At 51.8% G+C, this 24,186-nt stretch overlaps 1 protein-coding gene across 1 annotated transcript in view; it reads left to right on the top strand.

Moving 5' to 3' along the window:
* Positions 1 to 8: 8 nt before the first annotated feature.
* Positions 9 to 24,186, top strand: part of P2RY6 (pyrimidinergic receptor P2Y6) — a 35,290-nt gene continuing 11,112 nt past the window's right edge. Inside the window, exon 1 of the mRNA XM_044450237.1 lies at positions 9 to 56. The gene's annotated coding sequence lies outside the window, so the exon portion shown is untranslated. The remainder of the gene's footprint in view (positions 57 to 24,186) is intronic.

Below are 24,186 nucleotides of genomic sequence, written 5' to 3'. Positions count from 1 at the left end.
TACCTCGTGCGCCCGCGGCAGCCGCTGCACTCCGTCCCGGGCGGGAGGCGCACGAGGTAAGGGCGCGATCCCCCGCGCGGAGGGCCGCCAGCAGCCGGGCGTCTGTGCCGCGGCGGGCGGGCGGGCGGGCGGGCAGGGCAGGGCAGCGGGGTCCCGCCGCGCCGGCGGGCCCAGCCGCGGCAGCCGACGGGCGCTGCGGGAGCCGCGCATTTCGCTCCGGCGGCCGGGATGCCGCGGCGCGCTCCGCGAGTCGCGCTCGTTGGGCGGCTTCGAGGCGCAAAGCTGCGCGGGGTCTCCGCGAGCGCAAGTGCCAAGCTGCGCCCGGCGTGCGTCCTTTTAATATGCCAATCTGGCCCCCACCGCAGCCCTTCGAAAGGCGAATTTGTACATCTTTGGAATATTCCGCTTGCTTGCTCGATGATTGATTTGATTCGGCGTCAGCAACAGTTTTTCTTGCTCTAAGAATGGAGTAGCACCTGTAAAACCCGGAAGGTGGGTTTGGGGGATTCCTGGAGTTGGAGACCAACACACCTGGCAGGTGCCTGGTTGCTGAAGGCTGCCCTGGAGGGCTGCTGACTGGCGGAGCTGACGCAGACTGGACGGTTCAGCGGGGTTAGTACTCCTTAGAGTGTTGTTGTTGTTCTGTACTTAAATCCTGCCTTTTCTCCTCTTCCGAGGAACCCCAGGGGGCTTACACAGCTCCATTTTAACCTCACAACAACAACCCTGTGGGGTAGGTTGGGCTGAGAAGGAGTGACTGACCCACAGTCCCCCAGAGAGCTCCATGGCTGAGCGGGGACTCGAACCCGGATCTTGCCGGTCCCAGTCCAGCCGTTGCTCAACTACACCACACTGTCTAGACTAGACCCACGGAAACTATTGTTAGATTAACACTGGATAGATCTGAGAGGGAGGGTCATCTCCTGAGTTATGAATGATTTCTGGAAGGGACAGGAATCCCTGATGCCTCCCCTGGAAAATTCTGCTTTGCCCCGGTGCATTTAAGGAACTTGCGGAGCAGGTGCAGGACGGCAGCTTGGATGGGGACAGCGGTACGGAAGCAAAAGGGTTTAAACCCCTTTCGTTGTGCTTGTTGCTCAATTCAAAGCCCCTGCTTCTGACTAAACAGTGGGGGGGGGGTCAGGGAAGCAAGACAGGTAAGAAGTACCTGTGACTTCCCAGGAACAGTAACCAATAGCAACATTGGGGTAATTTAAGGCCCCCGTTCTTTTGGGTCTCCGAATGGGTGTGAAAAGACATCTCTTTGATTAACTTGTTTAATTGTATGATTGTTTTAATGTGTTTAATGGTTGTAAATGGCTACGTGCTGCCTGATAGTTTGTATGTTCCTGGAACACTGCCCCCCTCCCGCCTTTAGGATAAAGAGAAAGACATGGGGGGGGGGTCCTCACAGCGCTCCTGTACCCTTTGTAGATCAGCTTGGAGCCACTTGTGACCCCCTGCAAATCTCCCAGCTCTGGTAAAGGAGGGAGCCCATGGCCAGCAAGGCTCGTGGCCACGGATCGCCCTCTCCCTCGTGAATCCCTCTGGTCCCCTTTTGACGCCTTCCGGAACGGCCCCCATGGCCGCTTCCCACGGCAGCAGATTCCGCAGTTTAACTGTGAAGGACTTCCTTTTAGCTATCATGAACCTCCCACCCATCAGCTTCATGGAAGACTTCAAATGTTATGGGGGAGGGAGAAAAAATCCTCCCTCTCCACTTTCTGCACACCAGATATAATTTTAAACGCCTCCATCATGTCTCCCCGTGCCGTTTTTCTCAGGCTGAACAGTCCCAGTTGCTGTAGCTGCTCCCAACTGGCTTCTGTTCAGATATGTTAGACTACCGTTCCCATCGTCCACACCCCTTAGCCACGCTGGTTGGGGGCTGAGGAGCATTCGTTACACGTATACCCCGCTTTTCTCCCCCTGCCCCCGAGGCAGTGCGCCCAGTCTTCCTCATCTTCATGTTGTCCTTGCAACAGCCGTGGGAGGTCACAGGCCCGACGTCACCCGGTGAGCAGCACTGCCCAGTGGGGCCTAGGGGCTGGATCGCCCTATGCTCTGGCACTCTGACCACTACACCACCCTGCCACCCAGGGGTGGAGTTGCAGTTGACCTGGAGGCCACCAGCTTGGGAAAGGTCACCGAAAGGACACCATTTCCCCAAACTTGAACAGGATTCGAACAAATATCTACATAAAAACAGTGGGATCTAGTACACTTCCTAGGAATCGTCTTTGAAGTTCTTATGGTTCAGAAGTAGATGTTATAGGAACAATAGAGAACAATAGATGTTATATTAGAAGTAGATGTTATAGGAACAATACAGATGGGATGGATGCGTCTGCATGTTTTGGCAACAGGTGAGACGCTCTTCCTTTCACGGATCTAGCAGCATCTTCAAGAGGACAGATGCGAAAGCGTGCAGTGCGGTTAGTTTGCTTTCTTCTTGGCCTAAATTATTAGTGGATGTAGGGCCCACCCCAAAATGGAGCCTCCTTTATGGAAAGCCTTGCTTCGGGGTTAAAAGTATTTCTTTCTGATACAATAATTTATGCAAACACAGTTTTCCCTTGGACTGAGTGAGAGGTTTGCTTGGTTTGGGAGGGAAAGGAAATTGCATCCCAAGTAGGTCTCGGCAGGATGATAGAAAAGAACGCTGCCTATCTCTGCGAAAACGGCATGAAACCCGCATGTTCGGAGACAGTGGGGACCCCTTGGTGGATGCCTTTCCCTCCCTCTTTGAACCTCCCAGACCTGTCTGGCTGACCACTCTTGGAAACAGGGCACTAGATTGGATGGTGCCTGGTCTGATCCAGCAGGGTGCGTCTTATGCAGTGTAGCGTTCACACGTGGCAGTTAGAACATGCTGGAGTATGACAGGGACCGATACCTGCCGTGTTACTCGGGCTTCGTGTTCAACGACGAACGAAATCTGCCTGCTCATTGTGATGTGACTTTGTAGCTATTGTTGCCAAGGGGGTATTTTCCGGCAGCTGGTTTTCCAGGGGATCTGGCTGGCAAAGCTTCCAACAGTCGTTGTCTTAATTCCTTGAGGCACAGATCCTTGCTGTGCTTTGCTATCTGGCTGCCGAGAAGCCCTTGCCAAAATTATTTTAACCTTGAGTGGGGGCAGCGAGAGGGATTTTGCAAGGGGAATAAAACTTGCACAACAGGTCAACATGGACATAGCTGCCTTAATTTATTCTGGTAACGGGATTTGCGAGTTCCAGCTTGTTTTAAATCAGCTTTGGTTGGTTTAGAACATTGCTGGGAAAATGCAAGGTTTCCTAGCCTAGCTGTCCAAGATCATTAAAAAAAAATGGTATTTTACTGTGGGTAGCAGGGGTTGGACCTTGGACCTTCCACCTGTAAGTGGTTGTTCTGCCATCAAACCATGGCAGTTCCATTTACTTCTATGTGAGCTGGTACAGTCCTACCCAAGCAGATACCTGCAGGAAGGGAAGAGACCTCAGAGTCCATCTTGTCCAGCACCTGCCAGGGCAAGATCTCCACTGCTACAGGACCCAGACAGGAGCTTTTGTTTAAAAAAATTCTACAGCACCCTCATCAGAGTATATCCCATTGCCGGACTTGACTGTGCCTTTAACAAATGGCCACAGATTGGATTGAACAGTTCATATGGTGCCACAGCAATTTTCACTGTATCTTATTGATGTAATTCCCCTTTCCCTCAATCTCCAAGCCAGTTAGAAGCATAGAAACAGAGCGAGTTAGAAGGGGCCTCCAGGGCCATCCAGTCTGACCCCCAGCTCCAGCCGGCTCCGCTTATGACATGCCCACCATGTGCACGTCCAGCCTGTCCTTGAGCACCCTCACCGATGGGGCCTCAATGACCTCCCGTGGGAGCCCATTCCACACCCTCGGGGTCCTCACTGTCAGGAAGTGCTTCCTGGCATCCAAATGGAACCTGGGTTCCCTCAGTTACACAATTTATTACAGTTACCGAAAATGTATAGGCAGGCTTGCTGCAAAACTGAGTTCAATACACACATGCATACACAAACATCAACATGTTAACAGTGCACAGAGATATGTATGAATAATTCAGTTGCGATAGTTCAGTTAATAGACACGACGCCAGCAATTCAACAGCTAATAAACCTGTCACTGAATCATAGATTAGCGCAGAGATAGTCAAATATTAACGTACAAACTAGCCATGATATAAATGATGGTTATCCAGGGTAGCGATAGTAGAAGTAAATATTTCGTAATCATACAAACCCCCCGTTTACTCTGCTGAAGTTCCTGCCTCTACCAAATTTATCCAAAGATTAGCATCGATGACCTGCCCAGCTTTTTATCCCTGATGGCTGAAAAACAGGTGTTCGCTAATGGTTCGTGGGACTAAAGTGCTGCATGATAGGGTCATTCAAGAGAAGGTGCTGTGTTTTGAGAAGAGAGCACGCCGTGGTTCCGGATTCCGGGGCTGCGTTGGGCCGGAAGGTGTGTTTACTCAGAGCATGTGTTAATCCTAATAGCTCGATGCTCGGCAGTTCCCTTTCAAGCACTTAAGAAACATTTCAGTTGGTGCTTTGCAGCTGCTCTGTGGATGGAAGATAATGAAAATGGGTCGGAACCTTATTACTTTTCAGAGAACGGTTTTAGGTTTGAAAGTACTCGCTGGGAGAATGTCTTCAATTATATCTATTCATCACGGGGAGGAAAAAACTGCATTTGCTCTGCGGCAAACACCCCAGCGGGGAGACGTTAGGATCGTAGAATAGTAGCGTTGGAAGGGGCCATGAGGACCACTGGATCCAACGCCCTGCTCAGCGCAGGACACCAAGTGGTCTTTGCACCCTGGTTTTGACTTCCACAGTCTGTCCAACCCTGTTTGGGAGGAGGATGCTTCCTTTGTCCTTATGCCATCCATGGAAAAGCTGCTGGATGGTCTTTGTGGCACAGAGGGGCTTGGCAGGGGTGCCTCCTGCCAGTTTGATCGAGGAAACGCTCTGTTCGCAAGGACCATTCCACGCAGGACCCCAGAGGCAAACCTCGATTACCCTCCGACCGCACACTCATGTGCAGGGAAGAACATCTCTCTGGATGCGAGACACACTTGCAAACTTGTCTGCCTGAACGGTCGTGCTGGGTCAGACCAAAGGGAATCCTTCCAGGTTAGGCTTCTTCCGCCTGTGTTGTATCACAATTCCCATCACCCCAGAGGCTGGGAGTTGGTGGCAGCTAGTGCATCAGGGAGGGGCAAGCCTGGAGTAGCTGATAGAAACGACAGACATAAATGGCGCTCCCTGTTTGAGATTCCGTGCGTCCCACACTTCTTGGGGGCTTTTTGAACTTCGCTGGTGACCTCCTGCAAAGGATGGGGTTGCTCCGAGCCTGCAAGGGGCATGCATGGAGCAACATGAGGTTTCAGTCGTGAATTCTGTGAGTGTGGCAAAAGGTCTTGGATACAGCAAGCAAAGGGAGGAGGGCTTGACGGAGCTGGCTGGGTTGAATCTAGAGTGAGAGAAAAAGCTTTAAATCAGACTCTTGTCTGTGTGGTCTAGGCATCTTGGTGGAAACCAGAACTGCCTCAAATAGGTTTGAATTTCTAAGAATCCGACCCACGGATTCTGCAGGGGACGGCTTGTCTGAGTTGCACAGTTTCTGTGGACTTGGGGACTGCTTTTTAAATTTTTGGAGTTGTACATATATTTAGTCCTAGTAAATACAAAAAAAGATTGAAAATGCCCAATTGCGCTATGGACTAACGTGTGAAATATGCAGTGCGCAGGAATTTGCATATTTGGGGGAATTTGTGCATTTTCAAGAGGGTGAATTTGTTCCGGTGCAAATTCGTGCAAATGTATGTAGCTGCAGTTGTGCAAAATCCAATTCTGCCGGTGAGTGGATGATGGGAGGTAAGGTGCCTGATGATCTGTGACATTTAGATGGAGCATTTGTACCTCCCTGATGTGGTTGGATTGCTGAATTGTGACTCAGAAAATCTGGGTTTTAGCCCCACTTGGGCAGGAAGCAGGAAGTGACTGGGCTCCCCACGATCTCCTTCACATAACTGTTGTTGGGATAAAACTGAAGAAGAGGAGGGTCATTTAGGCCATCTTGGGCTCTGTGGAGGGAAAAGTCAGGCTGGAAATGCAGTAATTCAACGGACGAAAGAAAATAAATAAACCAAGAGTGCTTCAGTTTCATTCTCCAAAGTAGGGAATAAAAAGTTGCCTTATGTATTGGAAGTGAAGGAAACTCTGCCCCAAACTCTTTGCTTGTCATCAGTGAGAGTAATTAATCAGGGGAAGATTTAAAAAGCAATTAAACCTCAGCTGATTAATTGCACTGATGTAATCAATCAAAGCTTGACATTGCTACATTAAGGCCTTGTTACTGTGCACTTGGCTGATTGCACCTTTCCAAGAGATATCTCTGGAGGCACCATGCATGTAACAGGATCTGTGCACACACACAGTGGCAGCGAGCACTAGTGGTTAATGAACACCTTTGCTATTTTATGGTGGTTGCCCATTTAAGATTTGCCAAGATTTGACTTTCACGCACTGGTTGCCATCCACCCTCCCTGATCTGTGAGATTTAAAATGCCTCTTTATTACCCATAGCTTTTGCCCCTGAAGAATGTTAATTGCTTGTCAACTTCCAGGCAGATTTAATTTTCACATCTTTCTGTCAAATGGAACGGCCTGGATTTTTCTTTGCAAAAAGCCCGTTCACCAATCTTCTCACAGCAGAGCTTGTACTCACTAAAACTGCATTGCTATACATTGCCTAAAATGAAGCAAATTTTCTATACAGGGTGCAGGAGAGTGGGGAAGGAATGTATATCAGTCTGCAGAACCAAGCTTCAAGGACCTGTCCTTGAGTTTTCTCCTCCTGCAGTGGGGGTCTTCGGTTCCTTGCCTCGCTGCAAGAGCAGGAAAACAGAGAAAGCCGCATAGCCTTCTATATGAAGGATTCTTTGCTTTCTGCGGAATGGAAACGGAAGATAATTCAAGTAAGGGAGGACCCGCTCTCAGTCTGAAGGAGTGCAGCCCAGACTAAAATTCATTAGCTTTCCAAGGAATGACTCCTTGTCCTTCATAAGCCGTCCTTCCCATGACTGGCACTAGACAAATAGTAACAGCTTGCGTTGGTCTTGGTGTCACTTGCGGGTTTGTTAAGGATTATAAATGGCTGCAAGATGAATAAGCTGCCCACTTTGGAAGGAAATTTCCCAACTGGCTCAGCAATGGATTTTGAAATGTTCCAAATGCTTTCCCATATTTTGCTAGGGGGACACAGAATATTCCCCTTCATCTGCAATGATTGTCCCCATTCAGCAGTTCTGGTCTCTCGGTCCGAGCTACCTGGCGGGGCTGTTTTATTTTATTTTATTTATTTATTTAAGGTATTTGTATGCCGTCCTTTGCACGAGCCTCAGGATGGCTCACCCAAATAAAATTCTGAGGTACATAAACAATAAATTGACAACCCGCTCTGGCTGCAAATTAAAATACGGTAATAAAGTTCAATGTTAAAACTTATTAAAATATTGATTAAATAAAAAGGTGCCGAAAAACATAATAACGGCGCCAGGCGGACCTCTCTGGGGAGCGCATTCCATAGACGGGGCGCCACCACAGAGAAGGCCCTGCTCCGAGTGCTCTGTCTCCTAACGTCTTTCACGGAGGGTTCCCAGAGGAGGGCCTCTGCTGCCAATAAGTACAAAGATGCATTGGCAAGCTGATTCCTGACGTGCTTTGAACGGTCCGTGTCCCATCCCTGATTTTCTTCCTTCCAAACTGCAGCAAATCCTAGCCCAGGGGACCCCAACTTTCTGAGCTCAGTGGGAACGTTTGGGATTTTGATACCGTGTTGTGGGTAGGAATATGCGTGGAATGGGAAATCCATCAGATTCCTGGGTTCAGCTTCTCGGACTCCAGGCGGCTTGGCAGCAAGCAGAAGCTGCACCATGTTTCTAGCGGGGGGGGGGCTGGGCAGCAGGAGTGGCGTCCGACACACCTGCGGCAGCTGCACCTGGCGGGGAAGGTGGCCGGTTGTGCAACTGGGGTCCACGGGTGCTCACAGACTTCCTCTTGACTCCACTTGCTCTGCAGGACCGGCCCAAGCATGGGAGGAAGCCTGCAGATTCGGAAGGGAGGGGTCCAGAAGGGTTTGCCCCAACCTAGCGGGGGTGTCCTTGCAAAATGGTTGCCGTGGGGAAGGGTGCTGATTAATAAAACGCCCACACTTGTGGCCAAGCCCTGCCGCAGAGTTTTCATTTCCTAGAAGGCAAGCTGCAGAGACGAAGAGAAAAGTCATTTGGGTGCCTTGGCCAAGCGTCCGCAAGGAACAGACCGGAATATAAATGCTGAAGGTCTGTTGGGTCTTTTGTGCAATTTGGGAGGGAGCAGAACCAGGTAAGAGCAACCTTCCCTTCTCGCTATGTGGGGCTTCAACTCCTATCAGCCCCTGCCAGCATGCAGGGGTCAGGAATGCTGGAACCTGTAGTCCAAAGCCCTTTAGAGGCCCCAGTTGAGAGCAGAAGGTTGCTCTCCTGCCTTCGGAAAGCCACACCGGGCCCCCGTTTGGCTGGCAACCAGCGCGGGGCTCTCGTTCTCTCCGCCGTTGGCACCCTGACTCACCCTGCCTCCAGCTTCACACTTGGTGACCCTGAAACAGGATCCTGCCCCGGGAATCCATCCTGAATAAAGGCTTATTCAATGCAGCCAGCGCTGACCTTTGTGCTGGGCGTCTTCAGGAGAACGGCTGCGGGATTATTTTTCTGCCAGCCTTTTCTTGAAGAAGGGGGCCCCACGTGCTCTGTTCCCGACTGGCCGATGCTGCCGCCCCACCCGGCTCCCCATTTCACGCAAACTTGCCTTCCTGTGATTCAAACCAACGAGCAAGGCAGGGCCAGGCTTTGGTGGGCCACGAGCCGGCACCTCCAGGCCCTCCTGCCCTTCCATGGGTGGTCGCCAGCTACTGGCATGAGCAGAGCCGGCTAGAGCCGGGGGTCAGACCAGATGGCCCAGAAGGCCCCTTCTGACTCTCTGTGTTTCTCTGTTGCTCCTCCTCCTCCTCCTCGCGGCTTGTTTGCTTGGCTGGAGACAAGTTGCCCGCAGCATCTCCTCCGCGTCCCCTTCCTTCTCCCTCCATGCTGGACCCAAGGGCCATTTTCACCAAACTTTTGCTATTGTCCTCTTTCATTGCCCTGTTCATAGCCCACCTTCCTGCCTCTCGCAGTGAGTCCAGGGGACAAACATGGCCCTTCCCTCCATTTTATCTTCCCCCCACTTAGGGTTGATTTGCAGGAATCCGGCTGTTGCGGTCCAGCCTGGAGGAAGAGAGACTTCCCCAAGGGAGACTTTGGGGAGGGCCACGGCATCCCTGCTTTGGACTCAGCAGGCCCAGGGGCCAGCCTGGACCATCTCCGCTGCAGGAAGATTGAGCAGTGGGCACAGCGGATGAGAAGGGGGCTTCCTTGCCCAGGCCCCCCATCAAGCCTCTGGCAATAGGCTAAACATGAGCCAACAATGCGATGCAGCCGCCAAAAGGTCAAATGCTATCTTGGGATGCAGTAACAGAAGTATGACTTCCAAATCATGAGAAGTAGCAGTTCCTCTGTGCTCCTCCCTAGCCAGACCTCACCTGGAATCCCATGTCCAGTTCTGGGCACCAAGATTTAAGAAAGATGTAGGAAAATGAGAAAGGGTCCAGAGGAGGGCAACAAAAATGATCCAGGGTTTGGAAACACTGCCCTGTGGGGAGAGACTAAAGAGAACTGGGCATGTTCAGCCTTGAGAAGAGAAGACTGAGGGGGACATGAGATCCCTCCATAAGGACCTCAAAGGCTGTCACAGAGAGGCAAGTCAAGATCTCTTCTGGCTGGTGGCAGAGTGTCGCACACGGAATAATCAAGTCAAGCTGTGACAACCCAGATTCAGGCTGGACATCAGGAAGAGCTTCCTCACTGTCAGAGCAAGACGGCAGTGGGACCAGCTGCCCAGAGAGGTGGGGGGCTCTCCCACACTGGGGGCATTGAGAAAGAGGCTGGACAGCCATCTGAGCAGGATGGTGTAACGTCTTGTCCTACAATAGCAGGGGATTGGACTCGATGGCCTTCCTGGCCCCTTCCAGCTCTGCTCTTCTATGATTCTGTCCAGAATGGCTCATGTTGGGCTAGAAGACCAAAGACGGATCAGGTGGACGGACAGCGGGTTCTTCCGTGATTTAAGAGGGCTGTCCTTATTTGCCTCTCCTGTGTGAATCTCAGTTCTGGGTGCATCTTCCGGTCGGGCAGACCTCACAGAGCTGCAAACAGGGAAGCAGCCTCTGAGAACTGGTGATTCTGCAGCATCTCCAGATATTTCCAGATGAGGGGTGGATTCTGTTCTGGGAAAGCTCTCAGAGCCGCGTTCCAGTGGACTGAAGACCAAAGGGGCAGGGCAGAAAATGCCAGCATGAAGCGCATCCCGCCAGTATCTAAGGTGCAGGAGAGGCTTTCTGCAGGGCCGCACCAGAGCCGCCAAGTGCTCCGCACTCTGGAGAAAGCGATGGACTTCTTGGAAGAGGAAGCTCCCCCTGCAGGGAGCCCCGGGAACCAAGATGGGGCCAGAAATGCCCTTCCTGGCCTTGTGCCTCAGTTCCATCCTTCCATCCTTAACATTTTGGGGCATGGAAAGAAGAGATGCTGGGGAATCGCAAGCTGAAAATAACATTTTTAGGAGCCGCCCAAACATTCCATGAATAAGATGTCCCAGGCTGAATACTGGGATCGTTCCTGGTACACAGAGAAGAGGCGGGGAGACCTTTTCTTCCCTCGTGGACGCTGCCTGAAAGCAAGCACCCCGTACAATGCAGCAGTCACTGCTTCCTGGACCGACGCACCTTGATGCCTCCCCTTGGAAGTGTGGGGAGGAGCCGCCGCTGTTCTCCCTGCCTCTCTCCTCTGCCAAATTCGATGGAGACGCAAATTTAAAAGATGTGGATTGTCTTTTGTAGGAATGCCAGGGGACTGTTGGACTCCCAGTGTGAAATTTATTGTAGTTTTCCTTCCAACAAGAAGCAGCATTCCCAACTGCAGTGTTTGAAGAAATGGAAGTCATCCCCTTTTTTTGAACGGCTGCTCCGCAGTATGGATGGGTCTTGAACCTCACCGTTTGGAACAGGGAACAAAATCCTGTAACTTCACTCAAGAGAATACAAGCAACGCTTTGCATTGGCTGACGTGTGTGATGTGTCACAAAGAGACACAGGCTTCTCCGAGTTTGCTTGCAATTTTAATGCTGCCATTTGAGACACCACACCCTCTCCCCAAAATCGTCTTTGGCAAGTGCTCTGGCTTTGGAGATTTCATCAGGCTTTCCCATGTTCTTTCAAGCATGTCATCACTACCATGAGGGCTAGAAACTTGCTTTGAAAACAAAAAAGCTGAGATGCTGAGCAACCATATTTCTGTGCCTATAAAATTGTGGTGCATGCACAGCCCTGGACTTAGCTGCAAGGCCCTCGATGGTACATGCAAATTAAGGATGGGAAAACAAGCAAGTTTCATGATAGCCCAGATTCTGCAAGCAGAAGAAGTGTTTGCAAATAGGAAAAATGTGCATTTAAAAAAAGGAAAAATGTATGCTTTCAAAAGGGCACATTGAAACTCTACCTCCCCCCCCCCCCATAAAGCAAAGTGCACAAGGTCTGGTTTTGTATTTATTTAGCTTGGGAACACAAGTCAGGAATTTGCAAGTGTATCTGGAGAGCAGGTTTGCTGCAATCAGGGCCTATTTGCATGATTTGCAAACATTGACATATCTCTTACAGCCGTGGGGTCTAGCTGAGCCTGCACTCCCTGCCCGGCCAGCAACATGGTCCGTCTGAACCCCACGGTACAGATAGCGTGATTCATTGGGACCAGTGTTGAGATAGGACTTTTGGAACAGAAAAATACGGCAGTTGGAGAACAAGAAAGAGAAGGCGAGAGAGAAAGGGGAGCTCTTGTGAAAGGCTCAGGACACACATGCCCACATCGTTTACAATAGCAGCCGTTTGGGGAAGACAATAGAAATGTGCTGCTGAAATCCAAGTCGAGGTATCTGAGGGGCCGAACCACAGAAAAGGTCACGGTTAAGGGAATGAGCAGCAGGTTCCTTCTGGAAGAAAGCAGAAAGAAAGGCTGGGAGGAAGCTTTTCACATCCCAGGGTTCATGCCCCGGCTCCTCACGTGGCTCGAAATCCAGTGGCTGTCTGAACGTGGCACCGAGATCAGCAGCTCAAGAAAGCCCTTCCTTTTGGCAGTGTTTCGAGGTTGACTGCGCTGGAGCAGGGGCGCACTCACGGGCTGTTGGAGCCTCGGCTGGCTGGGAGAACTTCCCTTCTTGGGGTCTGAGCGCGGGGACCACGTCTGCTTGGCACCCTCTCCACCTGCCAGGCCTTTCCCACACCGCTCTCCTTCCCCGCAGAGCATGATTTCAATCCGCCTGCACTTGAGTCCTGAGAGACAATATTTCTTTGGAGCCCGTTCACTCCTTCGTGCAGCCTTCTCCGGATGGGGACCCAGCTTGGACAAGGTGGCTTTTCATCTCAGGTCCTGCTGTTTCAATCTATTACTCTTTGCGCTGCGCTTTGCTTCTGGTTTTGCTTCGCTTTGCTGCTTTTCGCCCTGAAACCTGCAGGCAAGTGGATAATCCCGGTGGACAGGACCCAGCTGATGTCCACCAGAAATTCAGTGTACAGTACCAGCCCATTTGTAATATCTTCAGGACTAGGAGCTTTTTTAAAAAAAATGAAAGTCGAGATGCTCAGGAGATTGAATTTTATGCTCAGGAACCATTTCTACAGACCCAGCGGTAGCAGAAACCGTGTTCAGGGTCAGCTTCTGCCACAGCAAAACTGTTCCTGGATTGCTCCCAGTTTCTCATATTTGCTTCTTCACTGGCGGACCCTCTCATTTGGCAAACCCGGCCCGCCCAGCGGACTCCAGAGCAGCGTCCACTTTCCTCTCATTCCACCCCACGGCTGCAGTTAATGTTCTTGTTTTGAAATGAAATATAGAGCAGGGGCAGTGCTAATTTGATTGGGCAAGAAACACGGGAGCGATTTCATCCCGCCTCGCCCCCGCAGCTTCCTGGACGGACATCTCACCCGCTCTGTAATTATGTGCTGGGGGGAGGGATACAGATGCCTGTAGATCACACTGTTATTTCCCCCACCCACCAATCCACAGAGTGTCGCTGGCATGCGTTTTCGTTCAGCCACATGGCACGGGGTTTCTTGGAAAAGGCTCCTCTGCATGACTGCGTTTAACTAAAAAAGCCAGACCTAGTTCCAAACCAAACCCCCAGGTTTCTTCAGTTAAAAAGCAAACGATAGAAAGATCGGCGAAGGGTTTCCTGAAGCCAGCTGTTCTTCGATTCCTAATTTAACTCCAGTTTTTCTACAAGGATTATGCAGAAATACCCTTCTTTCCTTCCTCGGGTTTTATTTTCTCCCGTGCAAACAACTTGATTCCTGAGTCAGGCCCTCGACCAGTCTAACAGGTTCTTTAAAACAGCGGAGCCCGAGGGGCTGGATTGTTCTGGGAAACAGGAGCGTGTCCCCCTCTTTGGGACCACACCCCATCTCTGTGGGGCTTTCTGGAAGAAGGCTGGAGGCCGGCTGAGGCTTGTTTAGTCTTCCTGCTGGGAAGCAGCTCCCAGAAGCAGCTCCCCTTTACGTGGCTTTTGGAAGCCTTCCAGCACAAGCCTGCCGGGGGGTTTCTTTAGGGGAAGGCGCCCCTTTCCCTGGTTCTGGCCCGGAGCACAGAGGGGCCAGCCAGGGGCACCGGCGTTTGCCTGTCAAGCAAGCAAGGGGAGCTGAGGATGAGGAACAGGAATGGCCGGGGAAAGATGCGCTCACTGAGAAAGGGGGCCACAGAAGGGGACTTGCCCAGGGGCCCTTGAAAACCCAGAGCCCATTATTCTGAGCTAACACAGCCACCTTCTGGGAACATTGTTTAGAGTGTGTATCATCATCTTCATCGTCATCGGTTCTGTATTGCCCATCGCTGAAGCTCTCTGGACAGTTTACAGCAAGGTATAAAAGCAATAAAATATAATGGATAAAAACATTAACAAGAATTAAACTTAATTTAGAATAGCATAAAAGACAATAAAAGGGCATTTTAAAAGACCTGGCCAAGAATAAAAGAGAAGCACCTGGCTGTCTCAGGCCCCTGAATCACCAGGGAGGTCTTTACAGGCCTCTGCAAAGCGAGCGGTCTTAACCGGGCACCAGAAGGATGGCGAATTTGGCACCAGGTGGGCTGCAGCAGGGAGGCCGCTCCAAAGATGGGGGCCACCACAGAACAGGCCCTCCCCCTAGTGGCCACCTCCAAGCCTCTTGAGGGGTTGGGACCTGGAGGAAGGCCCCAGAGGTCGAGTGCCGTGTACAGGGAGCTGGGGTACGGTGGTCATGTGAATGAATGCCTGCTGGAAAGTTGTTCCAGGCCCAAAATCTTTGTTGTGATTCTCTTGAATTTGACCAAGAAAAAGATCTTTAGCTTGCAGTGGGCAGCGGGCTGAAAATGTTGACCCGGTGGGTGCCTGCTGTGGAAACGGCAGATTCCACGGTGCTGGGAATAATTAAGTAAAGAATGGAAAACGGAACTGCCAAGACGGCAATTCTGCAACCGTGTTTGGAGTTTGGGGTTCAGTTCTGGGCACTGCACCGCAGGATGGATAGTGTGGAGTTGGAAAAAGTGCCAAAAGGTAAATATCAAGAAAAGTGATCAAGGTGTTGGAACAACCCGTATATGAAGAAAGGTAACAGCTGTTGGGATTGCCTGTCTGAGCGAAAAGGTGGGTGAAGGGAGATATGATATAAAATTATGCATGCTTTATTTGATATAAAATTATGCATGCTTTATATGATGTAAAATTATGCATGCTTTATATGATGTAAAATTATGCATGCTGTGGAAACGGTTGACAAAGAGATGTTTTTCTCCCTCTGTCATAATGCTCGAACCCCAGGAGGTCATTCTATGCCTGTTTTGTGGGGGATTCATGTGGGACAACAGGAAGGACTTCCTACGCTATAGGATTCACTCCCACAAAGCGTCATTATGGCCGCCAAATAGTATGGCTTTAAAAGGGGATTGGACAAATGCGTGGAGGAGGAAGCGGGGAGGCTGGGCATGGCTACTTGCCCTCCGGGATCAGAGGCATCCCGCAGGCTGCTGGGGAGCATGGGCCGGAGGGTGCTCTTGCACGCGATGCCCCTGGCCGGCCACTGAGGAGACAGCTGCTGAGCGGGACAGACTTTGCCGCCACCCGGCAGGGCTCTTGCCGCTGAGTTTCCGCGGAAGCGAGCTTGACCTGCCTTGTAGCCAGACGTATAAATCTGTCCTTAGAGGCTGCAGTTTGGGAAGACTAACCGGCTGCTCTCCTCCTTACCGAAATACCTTGCTGGCCCAGCGCAGATCAATGGCTAATGCATTGTTCCAGGGTATTGTGGTCTGAGAGCTGCTTTGGGGATCCAGGAACATCTGAAATGGAATCGTCCCTTGGTCGCCCCGCGATCCGGAGCGGGTTCCTTGTGGTTTCTTTTCCTTTCCTCTGCCGGTTCCTGGCACACATAATGGATGTGGCCAAGCTCGGCAAATCAATAACCCGCTTTCCTGCTTTCGTGGCACAGCCTGTCAGGGGGCCATAAAAAAGCCTTGAGGGGAGGGGGCGGGGAGGGGGGCTGCTCTGCAAATTGATTAATCAGCTAATGCTCACAAAGTGCCTTGAAAGATTTGTTTTCATCTTCCCTGAAGGGGCTGTGCCAGGTTTTAACTTCAGTAAAGCTATTAGGGGAAGTATTTCCTGTAGCAAAGGCAAAAAATCCAATATCGGCGAGATGCAAATTTTAGCAGACAGAGCGGGGAAGGATGCTCGCCGCGTCTGTGTAGTGTGGCATTCATCACTTATGGGGGGCGGGGCGGGAGCCGGGACCTGCTTTGCATGCAGAAAAGCTGCTCCCGTCTTCGGCGTTCCTAGTTAAATGGTACGGGGAACCAAGGGTGCAGAACGCCCCTTCCTGAGGCTGCTGGAAAGCTGCTGCCAGCCAGGGGTAGGCTGCACTGGACTGGGTGGACTTCCGTGTTTAAAGCACACGTTATTTCTGTGCTGATGCTCAGAATGCAAGCAGAGGCTGAGTGGCCCACCTTTGCGGCTCTGCGTACAGAACATTCCAGGTTCAATTCTTACGTCTCCATTTCAAACCAATAGGCACTAATGTGCTGGTGGGGGAGGACAGCCTGCTCCCACTGAGCTGCTGCCAGTCAGAGTAGGCTGTACTAGCCAGGATAGGCAGATAGTCTTACATGGTATCAAGCCTCCCCTTCACGTGATGGGGTTTGAATTGCCCAGTCAGAGGCACTGGACCTCTTTCAGTCGAAGGTCCAAATGCAATTTTAGAGAGGGTCTGGGGACTGTGTTCGGTGGGGAGGGGGGAGGCTGAAGGCCAGAGTGTGGAGCCAGGTACCTTCTCAGTAGGCTCCAGGGAGCGGTGTTGGGAGCGACTGGGGAGCACTGGCTGTTAAAGTGGTGTTCCTCCCTTTCCTTCTGCTTCGACTCCGCTGAGAACTCGCACCCAAGTGCAAGGCAGCTTTGGCAGCGCGCGAGGAGCCGGTGCAGCCAGAAAGGTGCCTGAAGCAAAGAGGACTGAGATGGGGGAATGTGTCAAAGGAGGGTCTTTGCCAGATGCAGCTTCTCTGGCAGCTGCATAACCTGCAGCGCCTCTCGAAATTTCCCCTTTTGCATAAGCGGAAGGGCTCGGCACGTCTCGGGTCACGTCACCAGCGTCGAAGCAACGTTCAGCTAATCCTCTGGTCGCTTCCGAATGCGCCGGCGTGCGCCATGTTCTCCCGGTGCCCGGCGAGCAGAGGAGTTTGCGACAGGGGCTTAAAGTGTGTTCACAAGCAAAAGGGGCCGACTTTCCAGCGGCCCCTTGGAGAGTTTATAGCATTTATTGCTCGATATTCCTTTGTGCACCAAAGCCTATGTCAATGTTTATTGCAAAGTTTTGACGGGATGAAGAATGTACTAATCTCTGGTAAATTGGCTGTTCGTTGAGTTAAGCAATCATCACCTGACCTGCATTTTTTGCTCCAGACTTTTGCTTGTTCTAGAGCTTGAACTTTTGAGGAAGTGTCATGTCACTCTTTTATGCTTATCAGAAACGTCAAGTGCGCTTGCCTCCTTCAGCGTTGAAGTATTGCTGCTGGGAATCTCGTTTCCATCCAAAGTGTCCTTCCGGGTGTCACGGGGGCGGTTTCTGCTTGCATTTCTATTATCGATCAAGTACAAGGGAGTATTTTCCCAAGCTGAGCTTTCTTCTGCAAGAAGGAGCAAGTCTGGGAAAGGACTGGGTGGTTAACCCTGTCCTATGACAGATTATTTACTTATTAAATTTCTAGCAAGGATGATGGTTAGTCTCTAGGTCGGTCAGGCTGGCTTCTTGGCCCATGTGAAGAATCCGTGAGGAGACAGAGCCCTGGGGGAGCTTGCTCCGAGACGCAAGATCTTCGAACTTTGCCTGGCAGGCGCACGAGAGTTGGGTGGTATCTCTGGTTGCTGCCTTAGACTCGGACCGTGGCTGATGCTGGCTTGGACATGTGCCTCCATGCAGTTGGTGAGCCAGAGAGGCAGAACCACAACAAACCTGGGTGGAGCCAGGAGCCCATTTTACCAATTCCCACAGTAGGTGAGAAAGCTGCTGCTGGAAGGAACTGGCCCTGGTCCGGCTTGCAAGGTCCAGTGGCCATTCCAGAGGCGGAGTGGAGGATGCCGACCTGTCCTTTGCCTTGGGCCACAAAAAGCTCGGGAAGGAGCACCCTGGACCGGGACTGGGATGGCTTTCCCCAACATGGCCGGTCTCCTGGGGCCTGGTGCGCCCCTCTGCTTTCGCATCCTCCCTCACTGCCTCTTTCATGGGTCCTCCAGCTTCCCTCAGCCCAGACTTCTTGGAGTACAGCCCCCATCATCCCTGTCTTGGTGTGGATGATGGCTGGTGTAGTTCAGCATGTGCTAGGGAGTGCCGTTCGGGGGCTGGCTTAATGTCCTTAAAGGCGAAATATGTGCCAACATGTTGATGCACGTCACATCTGGTGCCCTGCAGGGGGTTGGACTACAGCTCCCAGCTTGCTCAGATCTTTCCTGGCTGGGGAATGGCGGGATTTTCGGGAGGGCACCAGCTGCCCTGCACTCCTCCCACGCTCTTGGTTCCATAAAATCCTTGGAAGGGGCCTTGTGCCAAGTCGAGCCCGGAATCCCCCTAAATCAAGCTTGTCTCCCTTGATTGGTGGCAGCTCTCCGAAAGGTCGCGCCAGGAGGCCTCCCAGCCCTGCTCGGAGACGCTGGATGTGAGATGGATCGGCCCGCATTTGTTCCGGCTTGGAACGGAGATTGGGAAGCCGAGCCAAACGGCCGGGCTGTGAGAGAGAGGCTTGGGACATCAGCACCAGTCAGTCCCGGCCAGCAGGGGAGGGGTGAAAGTTCGCCTTCCACTATGTTCAGCGTCACTCCCCGCAGATCCCCCCCACCAGAACCTGCCCCTGGGCAGAAGGACGCCTCCCCCACCGCCCGGAGTTGCTGAAAGCCAAGCCTCCCCCTTTCTGTACACAGGGCGTGTGCTCTCCGGATGAACTCTGTCTCCTCCGGAGCCGCAAGCAGCCTGGGAACAAATCGGGCAGGTGAGTGGCGCTGTTGGGGCGGCCTGCCGGGGTGAGGCCGGCGCTTGCCTTCTGCACACAGTTCCGGGGTCCCGACCTGGCCCTCCCGGCCGGGAAGACTGGAAGGGGCCGCGAACAGATCCGGAGGGCAAAGCGCTGGCGAGTTGCAGCAAGAAGGCAGATTTTGGCCCTGCGAAAGGAGGGGCCGGGACTTGCTGGAAAGGAGCCGATTAAAGAAGTCCTGCTTCGGTCTTGTAGGTGGAGCCAGAATGGAATGCATCACATCCTCTCCCAGGTCCAGACACGAAATTGCTTGCGCCCTGGGCTCGTGTCTGCCTAAATAGGCACTCCCTTGATGTTCTGCTCTCCCTTTTGCACTCACGCAGGAGGGGGAACAAGGAATTGGACTCACAGCCCTGTAAGGCGGCTGAATGGCCTAGTGAGTGGAGCATTATAGAGCGCTTGGGAGCCCTGGGGCGTGATAGATAGCCTTCGGAAGGAAAGGGCAAGTACCCCTTCGAAAGGACCTTGTAGATGTGGGAAAGGTACAGAAAAGGGAGACAAAGGGAATCGAGCTGCAGCGGCTTCCCAGGGCGCGAGGGTGGGTTCTCTTGGGGGCCTTTGGTTGCTTGTTGAGTTGCACAGTTGTGCCTGACCTGTCACAACTCCATGGACAACATTCCTGCAGGCCTTCCTGTCCTCCACCATCCCTCAGAGTCCACCCAAGCTCACACCACCGCCCCAGTGACCCCATCCAGCCACCTCATCCTCCGCCATCCCCTCCTTCTTTTGCCATCAATCATTCCCAGCATCAGGGTCTTCTCCAGTGAGTCCTTCCTTCCCATCAGGTGGCCAAAATATTTGAGTTTCGACTTGTCTGAAGAAGCTTTACAAATCACTCAGGAAAGAAGGGAAGGGAAAGGCAAGGGAGAAAGAGACACCCAAGTGAATGCAGAATTCCAGAGAATAGCTAGAAGAGGTAAGCAGGCCTTCTTAATTGGGGACCTTCGGAAAGGGATAAGTAGAGAGGGGCATGATAGGATTATGTACAGGGTGGAAAAGCAATAGTCACCCTAGAACCTGTTGGGGTGACTCCAGGAAGCTGACAGGTAGACATTCCAGGACAGGTGGGAGATGCAGATTCAGAGGAAAAGAAGTCACACCTTTCACTTAGGTAAGCTGTGGGCGTCTCTGCTGCAAGATGCAGCCCTGGCCACCAACTCGGGCGTCTTTCAGATGGGATTAGTTGATTTCCCTATGGGTAAGTCTGCAAGTGCATCTTGAAGGCTGCACGTAACCTTCAGCACCAGAGGCAGGATACCCATGTTCCCCAGTTACTGGGAAGCATGGGTGGGGCGCACTCCTGTCGTGCCAGTGGGGCTTCTGGCGTGAGCCAGATTCCATGCCGTTCTCCAAAGACACACATTTCTTTTCCTAATTTTACCTAATATGCACATCTCTGCTAGAAGTTTTCCTAATGTAGCAGCTTTTAAAATGTGAGTGGCAGCAATCATCTGCATTTTTGGAGTTTACACACATTTTTGTATGTGTTGCTTGACCAGAGAATTCCATTGCAAAACTGGGAGAAGTGTGGATTTTGAACTTCATTTTGCACCCTGGTTTGAAAGTGAGATATTGGGTAGGAGACGTTTCTTCCCCATCCCTGCCCACCAAGGCAAGATCTTGAATGGCCAGTCCTGAGTAAAAACTTGAAAAGGGCAGCAATGCCTAATGGTTCCAGCATTCTGTATCTGTCTCACAGTGACCAGGCTCGAGGTCACTCGTGAGCAGGGCAGGAGGGCAGTGCTGCTGCCATTCAGAAGTGCTTTGTCTCTGAACATGGGGGGATTTATTCCTACGTAGAAAACATCCAATAGCCAGCAACCGGTTTCTCTTCCACAAATTCAGCCGATCTTGTTTTGAAGCTAGACTTCAGTCTTCCTTCTTCTATTAAAGCTGAAACCATTCTTCCTTTTGTGGGCTTCAAAAAAGGATGTTAAAAGGAGAGAAAATGTTGTAAGACCTGTGGTTTCTTCTTTCACTTTTTTTTCTTTGTTTTATTCTGAGCCCTCGCTTGTTCCCCCTGCAGCTGCCCGAGTTTCAGAGGCACCTTGAAAATGAGCTGTTCACAGGGTTGTATAATCGGGTCTTAAATCTTTAATCTGTTGAGCAAATATGGCACCAAAGACACCAGCGCAAATGTGGTGATGCAACCCCGTCTCTCGTGCAGATATTGGAAAGACATAGCAAACAAAATCAGGGTCCAGGACTGGGGCAAAGACCACTGGTTCAACCATTCCTCCTCTTTCCCGGTTGCATTTGTCGCATCTCCACCTGAGCAGGTGCCACCAAACACCTTTCCCAGGCTGCCTTCTCCATTTCCCTTCCCCAACCTGGTGTTCTCCAGATGTTTCTGGGCACAACTTGCAACTTCCCTGCCCCTTGCTCATCCTGTTTCCAAGAGTGACCGGACACAGAGTGCGAGGACAGCTGCCATATCCAACCAGACCAGGGACTGAGAAAGATTCTTTCTCAGGTGTACCTGAAATAGAAACATAACGAGTCAGAAGGGGGCTCTCGGGCCATCTAGTCTGACCCCCGGCTCCAGCCTGCTTTGCTCATGTAATCCCCAACATATGGTGGTCCACTCTTGAAGGCCCTCACTCCACCACCTCCCTTGGAAGCCCATTCCATATCCTGGTCCTAACCACCAGGAAGGACTTCCTGACATCCAACCTGAAACCCAGTTCCTTGAGCTAGGAATGCCAGGATTGCAAGTGAAGGAATAAGAGGGGAGGTCCTCTTATGCATCAGGAATTGGTTAAAGATCAGAGAGCAAGGAGGAAGAATAATGAGCAATTTTGTTTAGGGGAGGAATGTACTCACAGGGTCCTGTGTTGTGACCAGTGCTATTTGCTGAATAATCAGGGGTTGAGCAGTATCCTTTGCTGATGACACACCCGTTTATTTAGGATAATTAAAATGCAGGGGACCCAAAGGGGGTCTCCAGACTGGGAGGATGGGCATCCAGATGGCAAATGCAGTTCAGGGCAAGTAAGTGCAGAGAATTGCATGTGGGGGTGGGGGGGGGATCCCAGCTTTGGGAATAGGCTGGTGGGATCGGAACTGGTAGTGACTGAGCAAGGAAGGGATCTTGGGGTGGTGGTGGACAGCTCAAAGAGAATATCGGCCCGGTGTGCAGCTGGTGTGAAATAAGCTAGTTCCAGATTAGGCATGGTTAAGAAAGGAATTGAAAACAGAATTGCCAAGATCGTACTTCCCTTATAGGGAGCTCTGGGGCAACCACACTTCAAATACTCTGAACGGTTCTGGGTAACAGACATGAGAAAGGATACTGCGTGATGTAGAGAAAATGGACAGAGAAGCATTTTCGTTTCCCACGAAGCTAAGAAGCCAGAGAGGTCATTCCATGAAGCTGATGGGTGGAGATTCCGGGTGGATAAAAAGGAAGGCCTTCTTCATTCAGGGCGTGCATGAGGTGTGGAATTCGTCTCTGCGAGATGTGATGGCCGCCCATGTGGGTGACTTTCAGAGGTGGACGGGAATTTTCCTGGAGGAGAAAGCTTCCCTGGCTACTGGCTTCCGAGGCTTTTTGGGAAGGGGGCGGTATTAAAATGCTCTACATAAATACATACATACATACTGGCCCTCATGGGTCTGGTCTCTCTTCCGCATCTTCGGCTGATGTGCACCAGTTGCTGGGGAACATGGGTGGTGGTTGCTGTTGCCCTGCTGCCTTGCTTGTGGGTTTCCCGCAAGCATCGGGGTGGCCACTGTGTGAACAGAAAGCGGGACTAAATGGACTGTGGTGTGATTCAGCCTCGGGGCTCTCCTCCTCCTTACATTGCACTGGTGAGAAGGTGATGGAGCCCATCTGAGGTTGCCTCTCATGTAGGCCTGCCCTTCTCTCACGATCTCTGCGGCGGTATTTCTTTTCCAGTCCTGATGCAGGATGGCCTCGTCCTCGGCTCGTCACGAGTCGGACTTGAGTTGCATCAGTCGTGAAAAGAGGAAGTTGGGGTGGTTAGCTCCGGAGGGACGTTGCCAAGATGTTTACACGATTCATAGCAAATATTGAATGATGCAGGGCAAGCCGTTGAGTTAGGAGAGGCTTGAAGAAACCTTATTTGTAACTAGAGGTAAGGGTCATGGTGGCAGAGGCAGAAACAGGATATTTACTGAAAAAGCTGAACGCCTTTTGGCCTGAGGGCCGAATTCCATTTTGGGAGCTGCATTCTGCTAGTGGGCAGGAATGAAGGCAGAAGGACCGAGACCAAAGGCGAAAGAAGCAGGGCCAGTATCATTTAGCATAAAGCCTTTTCTGTTAGTAACTTGGCCTTAGGAGAGGCATCCTGGCCTCATAGAATCTGGAAAAGCCTTGCAAAAGGTGAGAAACCAGCAAACAAGCAGCAGGACGCAGCTCGGACGGTGGGCATTCCTCGCTCGGTGCAGGATGAATGGCTTCTTGCAATGCCTTGAGCATCCCTGGGCTTGCCTGGGCCTGGCGCAACCCACGCCTGTGGCCACGTCGATGGGCTGGCCAAAGGGCGAGCATCCAGCCCCTGCCCTGCCTGGCCGGCCGACTGGCTGCCCCCTTGCCTGCCCCGAGCACAGGGTCCCTGCACTTGGTCAGCAGAACTCCTGGGAGAAGCCAGCCCACCGCTTGCTGACGCTCTGCCAGTGGGACACGAGGCAGGATCAGGCAGGGTGGGGGTGAAGCAAGGAGGCAGGGGAGGCGGGAAAGAGAAAGGGGTGGTGTCTGGTGAGACCCCCTCAGCTTCCTCTGGAGAGCGCTGCCCCTTGCTCCCTTGCCGTGGGAGAAGCCCCCGTGGGAAAGCAGTATCGGTCCACGTATTGCTAGTGCCGGCCGTGTCTGGTGGATTTGACGTGGTCCACCAGGAAGGCCTTCCGTGCAAGCACCACTGGGATGGAGAGATGCTGCAGAGGTGTGACTCCCCTGGACTGGATGGTAGCTTGGTGTTTGCAGCTGCACTGCTTCAAAAGATCTCGCTTGGAGATGCTGAAGCATTTGTTCCGCGTGGATGTGAATTTAGCAGATTCGCACTCGCCAGACCAGACACACTTGTGCACCAGCAGCTGCATTTGCCCAAGTGAAACACTCCACCTCTTCACTCCCCATTGGGAATGTGCCCAAAGACCCATGCACCATAGAGAAAGATGTGCACAATTTCTAACCGTCAGGCATAGAAATGCATTGTTATAGGGAAAAGAGCTTTCAGTAGCGTGCGTATTAGCAAAAATCCAAGCCAAATTCCTGTTTGAGAAAAAAATGGCACAGATGTGCTTATTGATTTTTGTGCAGACTTGAAAGTATGAAAATCGCATACCGATGCAGAATCAGGCTGAATCAAATTTGTGGTCAGGCAAACAAGAAGCTGAACAGAACGGAAACGTGGTCGTCAACTTGATGCTGTCAACTTGGAACCCATCTTCTCTCTCTCTCTCTCTCTCTCTCTCTCTCTCTCTCTCTC

Source organism: Varanus komodoensis, unplaced genomic scaffold (assembly GCF_004798865.1).
Source record: "Varanus komodoensis strain SLA01 unplaced genomic scaffold, ASM479886v1 scaffold63, whole genome shotgun sequence".
NCBI classification, from domain to species: Eukaryota; Metazoa; Chordata; class Lepidosauria; order Squamata; family Varanidae; genus Varanus; species Varanus komodoensis.
Note: the sequence above shows the minus strand (reverse complement) of the source record. Positions and strands in the feature narration are given on the sequence as shown.